Raw genomic sequence first — 14814 nt, 5'->3', positions numbered from 1 at the left:
ACTAGGATTTTTTTTTGTGGCACCAGTTAACTAGATACCAACAGCATAGTAAACGTGTTACAATAAAAGATGGAAAGCAACTATCAAGAACTCCTACAGCTTGTCGCTTCTTGAGAGACAGTTCTTGTTATCAGACCTTACAGGTTCATTCATCAACTCACTGTCCTAAGGGTGCTGCTTAAAATACAGCATTTTGGTGGTCTAGCACTCTGAGAATACATTCTGGTTGTTTGGCCATAAGTAATACCAGCTCAATTAGCTAATATTCCAGAGGAAGGCATCTGTAATTACTGAGCTTCATTTCCACAAGTATTTGTGCACAGCTGATCCTGTCATCTCAAGTGCATTCAGTCTGACTCTGCTCTGTGCTCTGCCACTCCCTCCGTAGCTTCCCCCTGCACTGGGGCAGTTTCTCTGTCAAACTGCAGAGTGGTGTTTTACTTGATCTCAGACCAGCAAGGAAGAAGGAGCTCAGAAAAGCCAGTTGACTCTTGTACCACGGTTAAGGTACTAAGTAAGCATATCCATTTTCTATTTTAAAACTTCCAATCCAGACAAGATATTACCTCTATTATTTGCTGCTTCGCAGAAGAGCCTCATCAGAATGTTAACCTTAGGTAATTGCCACCTAGACACTTAACAATTTAGGGTAACTTTCCTCAATGAACTTCCATTAAAGGCTATACAGTACCTTGCTGCACTTCAGAAGGCTCCTGAAACAAATTGATATAGTAAACAAAGCACGAGGAAAGCATTAATTATAGGTCAGAATAATTACGGACTCATGAAAATAGTGCTTGTGTCAGTGTAAGCACATACCAGCAGCTCGGGCACTCAGGCTTTTGTAGGCAGAACGCTTTGGAGACTGTCCTGCTCCCTGAAATCCCAGAGGCTTCCTTTGCAATGTCTTCCAGTTTCCCAGAGCTTCTTCCAGTTCTCATCTTTATTTTTCCATCTAGGAAATCAATTTTTTTTCAAGGGCATTAATATCTTGGAAGGATGGATGCAACTGTAGTAATGGTCTTAGTTATATCCTTATGAACAACAAACCTTGTTTTTAATCTGCAGAAAATGGGACTCATCTCCAACCTCTACCTTGTTCCTGCCATACACACAAGAACTGTGATGAATCACAATCTTGCCTGCCAGTTCCCAAAATAAGAAAGTGACTGGTTTGTTGCAGCACTCACAAACAGACAAATCCAAATAGAAGTTCCATCAGATTGGGTTTCCAATTTATTCTCGTCAGGTCAGTCAATCTTTAACTGACTATTCTCTTAAAATACTTATTTATTGAAGTACTGACAGGAATGACAAGGTGGCAGCTTCAACTGGCTTTAGAAGTCGTCTCTGTGTTCTCCCTCTGTGTGCTCTCTCAGATTTTGGCTTGTTTGGATTTCTTGCAGCTGACGAGGAAGATGAATCACTAAACTGATGGGTTAGGAGACACTGCCCACCTAGGAGGGAGCAGGGCAGCCCAGAAGCTAGGAAGTGTACTCTGTAGAGATCCAAAAGCAAAACTTGCATCTAGCCGATTTTAAAGTTGCACTGGTGCAAGCTGGGAGACATAAGTTGGAGCTTCCCACTCAAGTCCAAGTCCATTGGTTGTTTTCTTTTTAAAAAGAGGAATAGTTCTTCCCATTGAAGGCATAGACTTCATTTATGTAACCTGAACATTTGATCTTATACCACTTTGCTGTGGTGCTCTACAAGAAAGGGTGGTATGCATTTCCTAGTTCACACAAGCTGCAGCACAAGTTCACACCTTAACAGAATTGGTAGGTCTTTGTTTCAGAGATGCCAGCTTCACCTAAAAGCTTTAGCCAGGTTATACGTGGTATTGAAGTATCATTGTGATTGAGGTATCTTTACCTTATCAGCACCTTATCAGAATTGTCTTCAGCATCAACAGGTGTTCTGCTCTGATGATCTGTAGTTATAGTAGACTGGAGACAAGACAGGCTCTCCATGTTTATCACACAGTTCATGAGGCACATCTGCAAAAACCACCAGAGCAGTTTTACCAGGTTTGGTTATACCTACCTCTTCCTCAACACTCACAACCCACAAAACTTCACATCATCCAAAAAAAATTCATCACAGCACTCCTCCAGTTCTCTTTCATTGGAGAATCATGCTTCTAACAGCGTTGTTGCTTTTCTTCCCATAGACAGTTTGAATGAGCTATAATCAGCTTTCTGTATTTTAGAGTTAGTGCAGCTCTCTTGTAGCATTGGAAGCAGTGTGTTGTGTTCTAGGCAGAAGAAGGAGGGAGGTACATCAAGAGCTCATCTGTTACAATAACAAATTAGTTGCCATGTGCTACAGCATTATGTCTTAACTAACACTTGTTTGAAAGCATGGAAGCTAATTCAGCTTTCTTACACATCATCTCAGAATTGAAGTGGATCTGGAAAGAATGTCAAGAGTGAGAATTTTACATGAAGTTGGTAAGACAGCAGGCCACTGCACTCTGACTTCTACAAGATCTATAACCCTTTTGTATTTCCCTAGCTCTAAACTGGGAAATTAAGGCAGCTCCAAATTTGAGTTCAGACCCTCAGTTAAAGAACAAACCAATGCTCTGTTTCTATCTAGTCAGTCAAACCTTACACAGGAGTATGAGACACGTTGCTGGGCTCCCACATACAGGTAGCCAGCACAGAACTCAATTCAGTTCCAAATATGAGATTTTTTCTTCTTGTATATCATCAAAAAAACAATTCTGTAAATGGATGAGACAAAGCCTTTTTCTGCTGCTCGCACGCCTTAAGGAATAGATCATGTATGGACACACTTCATGTGTAAAAAATATAATACTAATTTTATTTTTTAATGCAATGCTCAGTACTCTCAGCAGTTACCTTTTCATCCTGAGAATGCATCACAAGCACCCACAAAGAAAAAGAATCAGCATCTTTGTAATATCATTACCAGGGCTGTGGTAAAGACAAAAGAGATGTGGCAACATCCTCATTGGGCATTGCTATGAAGTTCCCAGATGTTTGGCAGGATGTCCTGGTATGCACAGCAAGGGCATTAGAAGGCTCCATCCAGAAGGTACCTTCCAGTAACTGAGGTACTCTTCAATGAGAACAGGAGCCACCTCTCAGCTGCACAGTGCTGAATCCTGACTGACAGCCAGGATTCTCAGTTGTATCTATGAACATAAGATTCCATTATCAGATTTTTCCTGAAGTAAGGTTTGACTGGGATGTCAGTGTTAGGTACAGAAGATACTTCTGGAGAACCTGTCAGATAATTCAGCCTTTCAGTTGATTGTGTTCATGACTAGATATTACATACTTGGGAGAATGACAGGCTTGGCAGAAGGCAAGAGCAAGAAGAGTCATTTTCACATTCATTAGCCTTTGAGATAACAATGCACTAAAGCATTGTGTTATTAGATTTATCCATTCCTTCACTGAAAGGATAGCTTAACAACTTTGAGCAATGTTGTCTTCCCCTAGACAGGAGGTGTAGGGGATTTTACTTAGTAGTTCTATGGCAGAGTATTTGTATGTGTCAGTCTACATGCTGTGATGTGTGCACCAGTCATCTACTCAGTAGCTAGTCAGAAGGCTGTTACATAGAGCAGCTGACTTTTTCCCCTTCTGTTTGTTGCATCAAAGAAAGTGCAAGATTGCCCTCATTCCAGGGGAATGTGTACCCCACCCAACCAGATTGCCTGTATGCCTCTTTCCCCCTCACTTCACATGCTTAGAAGCAAGAAGCTCAGCTGATGTTTTATTAAGCATGGCAGACTTCTGGTCAGGGGCAGGCCTGCTGAGCAGAGTTCATTTCAAGTCACTGGTTTGAAAAGCAAAAGTAAATTCTATGTTAAAAAGCAGTGAAAAAGTTGCTATTTACATTGCCTTAAATAAAAGTCTTTCTGTGCATGTGAAAATGCTTATGGAGAGCCTCACTAAGGATGAACACATTTTCTGTTCCTCTGTTGGCACAGACTGCTGCTAGCTTTGTACTTGGAGAACATTCTGCATTAGGAAGAAGGGGAAGAGAGAAAGGGCAGAGGAAGAACCATTGTCCCCGTACATGGGGAAACAGAGCATTCCATCTGCAAACTGGATATCTAGAAGTAACTACTATTTGTAAAGCAGGGGAATCTTCTAGAGGTGCTTTAGACATTTGGCTTCCAATTTTAGTCTTTAGAATAGACTCTTTAGTGCATTACAGTACTCACCTCTCAGTCTAGCCCAGCTTAATCCAGTAAAGTCACTTTCTCTCCCAGAACACAAAACAGTGAAAAAAGTCCTTCTAATTGTAAGGCTAATAAGATCCAGGTGAAATTAATATGATTTTTTCCAGAAGTTCAGTCTAGGAAGTGATGTGGTTTTATTGCTGCTGAGGAAAGAAAGCCTCTAAAGTTATCCACCCTTACATTCTTTACATGCACTGCTATCACAGCAGGCGTGCAGAGCTGAGAGTACCATTTCCAGCTGCTTGTTACCCCTTGTTCAGATGAGCCATCCAACCTTCTGCTTTCAGTCAGAGCAGGGCACACAAGCTTATGCAGCTTCAGCAGTAAGCCAAGGAACAAAGACTTGTGATAGGCAAGTAGATGGGGTTAGCAGTTTTACAAACAGCTCAGGTGTTAGATTTGGTGGAGAAAGTTGCACACAGCTGGAGAAGGCAGAGAGCAGCAGCCCTGTCTGCAGCCAGCTGCAGCTGGCACATACCAAAGCTCCCAGCCTCACTCTTGCATCCACTGAGCTTCTGCTCAGCCTCACACTGCCTCCTCCACTACTCAGCACTGTGGGACACAGTCCTCACCACAGACACAGCTCTGCCCACATTGCCTTGTTTAGCTACTCTTGCAGCACCAAGTCTAAAATCCTAGGTTAGCATTGTTCAGCTGCTAATACCACATTGTTAAGTCTACACTTACTTAACTTCCCTTACTTAAGAAAATGCCCTTTAGATACATCTTCTCTTTCCTCTTGTTCTGTGCAAAAAGTTCTTAATGTTGATACCACATCACCAGGTTGAGCAATTCACCATTGAGCAAATGCCCTTAGAAACTTGATTTTCCCACAAACGATGAGCCAGACATGGGAAGCCAGTGGCTGGAAATCCCATGCAGCCTTAGGGAACAAGTGCACACTGTTTTTAAAACAGTCTTTCCAGAAAGAGGGAAAGAAGCCAGCAAGTTTCCACAGCTACTTTGGGCTGTTCATTTATGACACCCTAGTTAATTCACAAGGAGTTATTACAGTTACACTTGCAATGAAAATGCCGTGTTTAAGCAGCCCCAGAAAGGAGTTGTTTTTATATGCTTTCCCCTTGTGATTCATTCAAAGGGGACTATGTTATATTAGTATAATAACAACCTTAAGCTCCACTTCTGTAGGGAAACATTTATCTTCTCAGAAAGAAAAGACAAGTTCCCTAGTCCTATCAGAATCCTGCCTTTGGAACAAGGTCTTCAGAGTTTTAAGCTCCAAGACTCACAAAAACATAAAAATTAAGAGCATCATCTTTATGAAGTAGCCTGAACTGAAGTACCACTTGCAGAATAAAAACAGGTTCCCAGGGAAGGCTGTGAACTTACCTCTTCAATAGCCTGGTCTGTTCCTCAGAGAAGAGAATCAAGCCTCCCTTCTCACCACAGGCAGCCCCATCATCTCCCCCCATAACCTATGTGAAATACAGGCCAGGTAATACCCAGGAGTCTGGGAAGCAAGGCTATCTTCCTCTAGAGCCCCAGCCATGCTGCTTTTATTGTGGCCTCTTCCTCATGTAAATACAGGTCTGCCAAAGGCCAGGTGAAAATGTTTGACATGATCACAGCAACTACTTGATCCTGTCTCGTTGATGCAATGGTACCTTCTGGGTTCCTGCTGAATGAAGTGAAAAGTGGCACTGCTTAACAAAATTGCATGCACAAGCCTCAGTTTTGCCAGTTCTGAAATAGTAAATGCAGAAAAGGAGGCAGGGACGTATTTGAAAAGGTTATATGCAGTCAAATAAATAACTAAAGATAACATTTTAATGTAGGCACACCTGTAGAGGCTTCAGGTAATGCCAATTAGACTTTCTTTTGAGTTTTATGAAGTTACACATTTTAAAACAAAAGATAATGTTTGAAAAAGTATAATACTTGTATCAACTGCATGGAAGTATAGTTTTCCAATACCCACATTGTGATTAATAATCTACTTGTGAAGGAAAGCTGATTGTACTATTTATATGTGGTGTTATACATATACGTGTATGGTATACATCTTTTTTCACAGTAGAAGTAATCTATTCAGTTGTTTCAGCTGAAAATTATATTAATATGCTTTTTTTTTTTAAAGATCAGATCTCAACTTGTCTGAGAACATAGCATAGAAGTGTAGAACGGCTTGGATTGGAAGGGACCTAAAGGGTCATCCAGTTCTGTATAGCATATCCCATAAATAGCTACAAATTTGTTATCAAAATAAGTGAAAACAAAAATCTTAGTATGAGCTTAACTGTAAGTTTCCCTGACAATGAAAGCCACAGGAACGGCTGGGAAATAATAGAGCTCATTGGGCTTTTTTGTAATTTCAGTAGTGATTTGAGCATTCCCACAGGAATATCTTTAATCTGGATTCCAATGTTAGAGCAGAAGGTGCCCAGGCCTCCTTCTCAGAGATGCCCTGATGATGTGATGTTCTCCAGTGCTCACAGCAGCGCACTTCACATCAGTGTATCTGTAGAGACGCGTTGTGGAGCTCGTTCATACATCAGTGTTCAACATTCAGAACCAAATACCAGTCTTCTACCTACTCTGAACTACGTTGGCATGGAGTTTATTGCTTACGGTGTTGGTGCTTTGCTGTAGCTCTTTTCCAGACAACTTACTGTCTTTTCAGACAGCCATACTGTCTAAAGCTGCACAATGCTGGGATGGTTAACTTGTCTAATCCACTAATCCACACTGCAGATTTAAGCACTTCTCATATTCTAGTGTGTTCCTAAAAAAGCACAGTAATTCTGATATGGAATCCCTGTTTCCTGAGAGTTCTGCCTCTATCTGTCTAAATCCCCCTTGATTCCTCCCCTCTGCCTCTGCTTTCAGTGCACTCTGGTCCATTTATAAGATTACATTCCTCACGCAGCCGCCAGTCATTCCCTCTTGACTGTATTTTCATGGTGGTTTTTTCATTCCTTTCTTGGTCTCTATGCCCCAGGTTTTCTTTCCTTTCTCAGAAGAGACAAGATAATGAACTCGATTTCCTTGAGTAATCTCAATCCTGTCAGCTGGAAATGGAAAACAAAAAAATTGTTTGATCTGTACCGCAGCATGTGGTCTTGCCATTAAGCTAATTTACTGCTTTCACTTTGTAAATAACTTACTCTTGTCCAGAGCAGCAGCTGGTGATTTTATATTCTGTCTTTCCAATACCACGTATCCTGACATGAGCCGTCAACTCCTTGTCTGCGTAGCGGCCTCCTGGCATGTCAGTGACAATTGTTTGTTGCTCTGAACAATAACAGCAGAGGAGGGAGATGATCTTAAAAGGTGCTTCTGTGACTGTTTTTCTCTTGGAGAACCTCTGACCCTCACTCGTCTCATGAGGTTAGAGGGCTGTTAGCATTCACGTAAACGTTTACATCCTCACTTAATGCCCTGCCTTGGTCTTGAGAATGCTAGGATTCACTGGCCAACTCACGCCTGGAAAAATCTGGCAGTCAGCAGTGAAAATGTTCTTTGTGTTTCCTCTTGGGGGCCCTGTCTGTGAGGGCTGTACTGTTGGCAAGGCTCAAGTATGCCCATTCCTCATGCACACATGGGCTAACTTACACAAACACAGTGAAGTTCAGGCTGGTGCTGTCTCGTGGGTTGTATGTGGATCTGTGAACCATTTAAAGTAATGCCAGGAAGGATGCGGCTATTTTCCATGCTGTGCCACTCCAGCAAATACAAGATTGGAATTTGTCATTGTGGACTTCATGAAAGTGCTTGTCTTAGTTGTTCCTCTGGCTGATTGGAATTTTTATTTTGTTTATTAGGTGGAGAGTGTTAAGTTCCAGGGTTAAACACTGTTTTCCTGTGTGATCTCAATAAGATTAAATCCCCTTGTGGTTCTCTAATTACATTTCAAGGATACTGAGTTGCTTTCCCAGAGAACCTGTGGTGATCTGTCTCTAAATGCATCCCTGGTTGTAGAGCAGCGCTGGCTTGAAGCAGCCAGGGATGTGCTGTGTGCATTGTATGTCAGAACAGTGCTAGAGGTGTGAGTGTCCAAAAAAAGCCCAAAGTTTTTTGAGTAATTTGCCTTTAGTAAAACTGAGTGTCTTCTGCTCCAGCAATTCCAGTGCAGAGAGTCAGAGTTTTGCTGTGAGGCTGAACAAAACAGCACAACTGTGTTTGCAGCTTTAGTTCTATTACACGTTAGTTTTCACTGTCATAAACACAAATCCTCATAGACCAATTAACAGCTGTCCTCTAGCAACAGTACTCATTTCACCTTTTCTCTGGTGGCTGCGATTGTCGTTTCCTTTGTAAGCTCTGTAAAGGAGCTTTCTTTTCAGGATTCATTCCTTTTTGTCACTTTTTAGCAGTGCTTATGAGAGGGCATATGAGCACACCTGGAAAATGAAGGTCAACTGTCTGGCCTGGTTTCCTGAATAGCATGCAGAGCAGTAATCCCACCCCGAGGGAATACACACAGTCTTTAAGCCAGCTGCCTTGAGCAGTGTGCAGCTTGTCGTGCCCGGAGTGTTTGAACTGCAGTAGCTCCACTGTGTGAGTAAAGCAGTGCCTGTCATTTTTTTCCCCAGCTATACTGTTGCAAAAGGCTTTGGTGTAGATGAAATCTAAGGCTTTATATCCTAAAAATATACTCCAGCTTAACCATTTCTGCTTAATTTTTTCACTGTGGATACCTTTATCCCAGGATGTGGCCAGTTTTGAATAACGGAAGTCACTTCAAAGCACATCAAGCTGCTTTGGAATTGGACTCAATGCAGGATGAGAACATTCTGACAAGGGTTAAATACAGAATGAATAGCTCAACTCTGAATTTGTTCTGGGCCTTATCTGGCTTGGCTTCTGTGCATTGGCAAACCCTTAATTAATTCAGCTGCTGGCAAGAGGTACTCTTTAAAAATTGATATTTTATTGATAAGCTATTGAGGAACAGAAATTCTCTTTGCATAGCACAAGAAGGGTTTAGACAGAATCAGTGTACGAATGCAAGAGAAATTCAGTGCTTGACCTTTTATTCCCACTTTTCTCTGAGTGACATCAAGAATCTCATAAGTGCTCCTTTTACTATTGATTCTGGTGGTTTCAACACCTGTGTGTTTACAATTAGAATAAAACTCACAAGCTCATTTCCTGGAAGGTTGGAGCTACCAGACATCATGGCTGTAGGCTTTATTGATCTGAAGGGGCTTTGGAGAGCTGACTGTGAACCTAAAGATTGGCCAAATAACAACCTCTGAGCCTCTGAAGTCCTTTGCAGAAATTAATTCTTCCTCTTTTACAGACCTCTCTGAAATCAGGATGTGGCTCTGTGAAGACTGAGCTACAGATTTTCCCTGTAGGGAGTTTCTGCACACAGTCTTGTTCCATGGCAGTTTTTTGCTTTCTTTGTGTAGGTGGGCACCTGACTTGACAATGACTCTGAATTCTCCCCCAGCCCAGGATCTGTTCTCAGCAGCACAAATTAAAGAGTGGCATTGCAGGCAGTTTTGCTTCTGCTCTTTCCCCATTCTCTGCAGGAACAAGAGGCTGAGCAACGTCAGCTTTAACAGAAATGTAAAAAGTCAGGGCAGGACTTTCTAGGAACTACTCTCTGTCCCTTATGCAAAAGTGTTGGCCAAATACGAAAGCTCTTGGTACAAAAGTTGCCTGCTTTCGTGTGCCAGACAGTCACTAATTATATAAGAAGGCTGGCAAACACCAAACTATCTCCTGAGAGTTCTTTGAGCTTATGGCTTTATATATAATGGGTTATGTAGAGTAATCTTAGTGTTGGCTCTGTTAGATTCTGGAATTTAGATTTAAGGAACTCTGGTATCTCAGGATTGCTGCTAGAGGTTTCTTAGATTGCTTTCCAGATCTGTTATTTTTCTTCATAGATGGAAGTGCTGGTTCTTGTTAAGGCTTTCTTGTTATAGTTCCAACAAGCAGAATCCTTTCATATCATTTTGGGAGGGTGAATCAATCTCCTGTATTCCATCAAAACTTTTATGGGAAGAAATGTTCCCACTGATATATCTGGAATGAAGATTGAATTTTGTATCAAATTTTATACTTACAGTTAGCATTATGTATCAGTTATTCCAGACACTAAGAGGATAGCTAAGTCAGCTTGGGTTAACAAAAAAGCTGTAAAAAAAGTGTTCTCTTTTGAAGACCCATCTCCTTTAGGACATGTTCAGTGTTTAAGTATGTCGATAAATGCTATCAGTCTGCCATTTGGCATACTTGCTGCAGCTTTTTTCTCATCAAGCTAAATTAGGACTGCAGAGAGATTTGGTGTTGAAATCTATGTTTTAAGATGTAGAGTTTGAATGGCCAAGATACTTGGTTCAGCAGAGAGTACTGCAAACAACTGCTGATTTTTACCATCCAGATTTCCGCTGTCTCGCATGTTAGTGCATCCCTCTGCTGTCTGCTCTGTATTAATGAGGTACTTTGGTAGAGGGAGGGGGGAAGTCTGCCTCATGTAAGGTTCGTGGATGGAACCTTTTCTAACCAGCAGTTGTCTGCAGAACAGTGTTTTTGTGAGGGACAGGTAAGGGGCACACAGTTCAGTTGGAAGGACTTGTATCTCCTCCTCATTTTACAGAATTTGTAGGCCTGCAGCTGCTGCAAGGACTGGGATGTTTTTCTTCCTTAATGAAGACTGAGGAAAAGGATTCCCCTGAAAGATGAAATATTTACGTCTTCAGTGTGGAATATATATATATATTTTTTTTTTTTGCCAACGGAGATTACAGTAAAATTCTTGAGCAAACAGCATCCTGCTGAGGGAGGTAACCAAGCTGGCGGGACCACTTCCTTTGTGAACACTAATCAGCTACTTCATTGATGGCAGCACAGGAACGATTAATAGGAGGCTTTAGCAGCATAGATGTCTAGAAGTACGTGCATGCTGTGCGTGTGACCTGTGTGGTGCTGAACTTTGGTATGGGCAGCCATCCATAGCAGGGGTGATACGGGGCACCACACGTTACTGAACTGCTGGGCATGCAGCTGGAAATTGAGAAAGTGAAGGTAAGGAGAGGCAGCCCAGTTTAGTAGCTTGGAAAGCAAGTAGAAAAATCCAGAAAAGTCTTTGAGCTGTTGAGGATGGAAGCCATAGTAAAATAATGGGTTTGAAATTAGAGTTCTTTTGGATTAATAAATGTAAGGGAAGCTTTTATGCAAAATATTATTGTAATAACGAGCTCATGTTCTGATTGCCTTACCAGAGGCCTCCTCAATGGCATCTTTGTTTGTTTTACAATGGGGAAAGATAGAAAATAAGCAATTAAAGCAGATTTATTTAAGTGTCCGGCTATTCTGATGCCATGCATCTGAGCTTTCAGCTGTGTGGTTCTAAGATTGTTGCTTAGTTTTTCTGCTAAAATGCCCCAATTTATTGCTGCTGTGTCTGCTTACTTTGTAGTGTGGCCAAACAACTGACAAGAAATAAATCCTCTCTTTTTGTTTCAGCTGTGATCCTCTTTTCTCTCTCCATGTTTCTCATCCTAAAGCAGCCTCCCATGAATGTGAACACAAAACTGGGAGGTTAATTACTTCCATTATGTTCTTGGGATCCTCGTTATACTGGTAAATCCTGTACAGAAATGCTACAAAATCTGGTACTGGTCTGTTCAAAAATAGATGGACTTTGCTCTGCCTGTATATCACTTGTCATTCTTGTAGTGAACAGTGTATTTATTGAGCTTTATGAAAATGAAAAACAACCTCCTTGTTCCCTAGCTTGTGGTCTCAGTGCCAGCTGGGCACAATTAAGTCCACCACTAAATTCCTATCTCCCAGGAACATAAGAAACCTCAGGGAAAATCTTTTACATAGAGATAAAGAGAAATGTTTTCAAAAGGAAAATCTGTTTTTTTTCTTGTAATACCTACTCATAACAGCAGTCTAATATTAGTGTAAGATTTACATTATTCAGTCATTTAAATGCCAGATCTTTATGGCAAACCAGCACAGATTCTGAGTACAATCTCAGGCACTTGCTTTCTCACTGTGTGATGTTGTTTAATCTCCCTGACCAGGATAGGGGAAGTGGTGATCTCCTCACTGAAGACGTCACACTGAGAAGATTGTAGTAGAGAAATAAATAGAACAAGTGTTGGAAAGCCAAGCAGCTCATCTAGGCTGAACTAAAATGCACTCTGCGCCAACAGGTGGAATTCCCCATGGCTTGTTTCTGCTAACTCCAAGTAAGGTTCAGTCACCCTTTTGTGTGTATGTAGCTGATCCATTTCAGGCTCATGTAAGTGCACATCTCATTTCCTAAAATGGTGTTCTACCTTTCTCTTCAACTTAGTAATCAATTTGTTTTTCCAAAAGTTATTCCTCTGGTAGAGTAGCCAAGGGCGGTGGCTTCTCCCAAAGCACAAAGAAGAGGCTTAAAATGTCACAGGGGAGGTTCAGCATTCCAAGGTCTGATAGACACGTGCTGGCTCTGTCTGGCTGTCATTAGCCTGTATTCCTGGCCTGTGGTGCTGAGGTACAGTGCTAAGACACAGGAGTACTTCTGGTAGCCAGACTTGGGCTGATGATCCCTGCTGTACAGTCACAGCATGTGTCTGTGCTAACAGATGTGCTGTTTCTCTCTAAAATTGGCCTTTGTGGAGCAATCTGATATGACAGAGTTAGCAAACGTTCAGATGTCCTTCACAATAGAGGAAGTTCATCAAGGTAAATACACATGTTCCTGCATGGGAATTTGTGAATGGAAGATAGCCTTGTATGTAGAAGCTTGGTTTCAGGTAGATGGCTACGATTTGGAAGATTTCCCACTAAAACATTGAACTGGATGTGCTAGTAGATTTTATAAAAGCATTACCACTGTGAGTGAAAAAAATGAGTTCCAAATCCTTGCCCAATCCCAGCTGGATCTGATGAGGCTGGAACTACTGGAAACTTTTTCAAGCAACATTCAGTTAGGAAAAGCTTGTTACTGGAACATTTTGCCTGTTTTCCAGAGGCGTTGTATTCTAGGACTGCTCTGACCCCAGGAGGCTCTGAAAAAAGCTAATGAAAAAAAAGAAAACAAGGAAGAAAAAAAACTGGCTGCTCCTATTCAGTGGAACTGACACTGAGAGTGCCGATAGAGTTAAGGTGATATCAGGCTGTTTGGAATTAAGTAATATATTAAGTAATATTGGTTCAGCTCATCGGAGCCTTTTGGACTGCAGTCCCTGAATGTCATTCTGTAGAAAATAGATGGTTGCTTGGTACAAAATGGTGCATGCCTGTCTGTGCCAGAAAGGAACAGTCACAGCGTTTGTCCTAAAACTGACCTTCCAGATTTAGTGCTGACTACATTTTGCAAAATTATTGCTGCAGTTTCTGGAGCTAGCAATTTTGAGGACAGCCTGAATACATGAAAAAGTGCTGTGTCTTCATTCATTCATTGGGCTCCCTTTTACACCTAATGACATCCTGTGCAAGGAAGCCTGGTCCATAAAGATGTGTTAGAAACTGCACATCATTGGCATCTCTAATTTTTTGAGTGGAGGAGGTCACTTTTTCTGCCTTAGCTGATTGCTTGTCTTAAATGAACAAAGAAACAACCTATGAGCTTAAATATGGCCCATATGTGGACTTCACTGAAGCATCTCACTTCAAAATTTGCCTGAGCATCCAAACTTAAGGAAATAGAAAAGGAAATAAAGCATTTTCACAGGAACTCCATCTGAATTAAAGTGAACAAAGGAAGAAACAAATACAGTATTTTTCCCTATAACTCTCCTATATTTCAGGTGCTTTTATGTTGCCTGAATGAACAAAGGTGTTGTTGATAAGTTTCATAGGTTTACTCATTCTTCTGCCTGGAAGTATTTTGCTGCTATTCACAGAGCTAACACATCTGGGTTTTTTTGCCCTGCTTTACAAAGCCATTTTAGACACTAAGAAGTACTTCTAATTTTGTAACCAGTCATCTTTATTTCCTTCCTGCTCCCCACTTCCATTAGCGATGCAGTGACTCAGAGCTGCCCTGCTTTCTAGTTAGAGTGAACAAAAACCACCAAAAGCAAGAAAACATGGAGTGAAGGGAACCACTGGCACCCGCCCCGCAGTGTGATTGCAGCAGTCTGCTTCTGCGCAGTCCTTCCAAGCCAGAGTAAGAATTTCCATCGGGCAGAGAGCACAGCTCCTGGCTGCCTAAAGAGAGAAGCAGGATTGTATTGAAGCATGAGACTTGAAGCCAGACACCTCTGGAGATAGAATCATGGAATCCCAGAATGGAAGGGACCTTAAAGATCACTGAGCTCCAGCCCCCTGCTGTGGGCAGGGTTGCCAGCTGCTCGATCAGACAGCAGTTTCCAGTCTGCAGACCTGTTCTTAGAAATACCTGATGTGTTAATGCATCCAGGAAGTGACATATGCTTCTAAATTATGTGACTCTAATAAATCTATGGATTTTCAGGAGTAGTCTTTTGGAACTCAGTGGGCTGATGTGATAGAGAGCTCTGCTGGAAGAAGTAAAGGAGAAAAAAAGGAGAAACTGCAGCAGAGGAAAAAGCTTGTAGGCACAACATTAGTGCTGGCAGTTGGAAGTCATCTGGGCTTTTTGTATTGTCAGTTGCTTATTTTACCAGGGGAACACTTTCAGACCGAGATGCTGCTTG

General features: G+C 41.6%; 1 protein-coding gene and 1 long non-coding RNA gene across 2 annotated transcripts in view; one reads left to right on the top strand and one right to left on the bottom strand.

Moving 5' to 3' along the window:
• The window catches only part of PDE6D (phosphodiesterase 6D), a 30468-nt gene that overhangs the window by 2284 nt on the left and 13370 nt on the right, over window positions 1–14814 (top strand). The gene's annotated exons all lie outside the window — the stretch shown is intronic.
• Window positions 1532–4816, bottom strand: LOC116235379 (uncharacterized). The gene is made up of 3 exons (XR_016469685.1): window positions 4202–4816; window positions 2865–3160; window positions 1532–1997 (listed from the first exon to the last, which is right to left on the bottom strand). It is a non-coding gene; the product is annotated as an uncharacterized LOC116235379 (long non-coding RNA).

Source organism: Phasianus colchicus, chromosome 10, assembly GCF_987193195.1.
Source record: "Phasianus colchicus chromosome 10, bPhaCol1.hap1.1, whole genome shotgun sequence".
NCBI classification, from domain to species: Eukaryota; Metazoa; Chordata; class Aves; order Galliformes; family Phasianidae; genus Phasianus; species Phasianus colchicus.
This window is presented reverse-complemented; position numbering and strand designations above follow the sequence as displayed.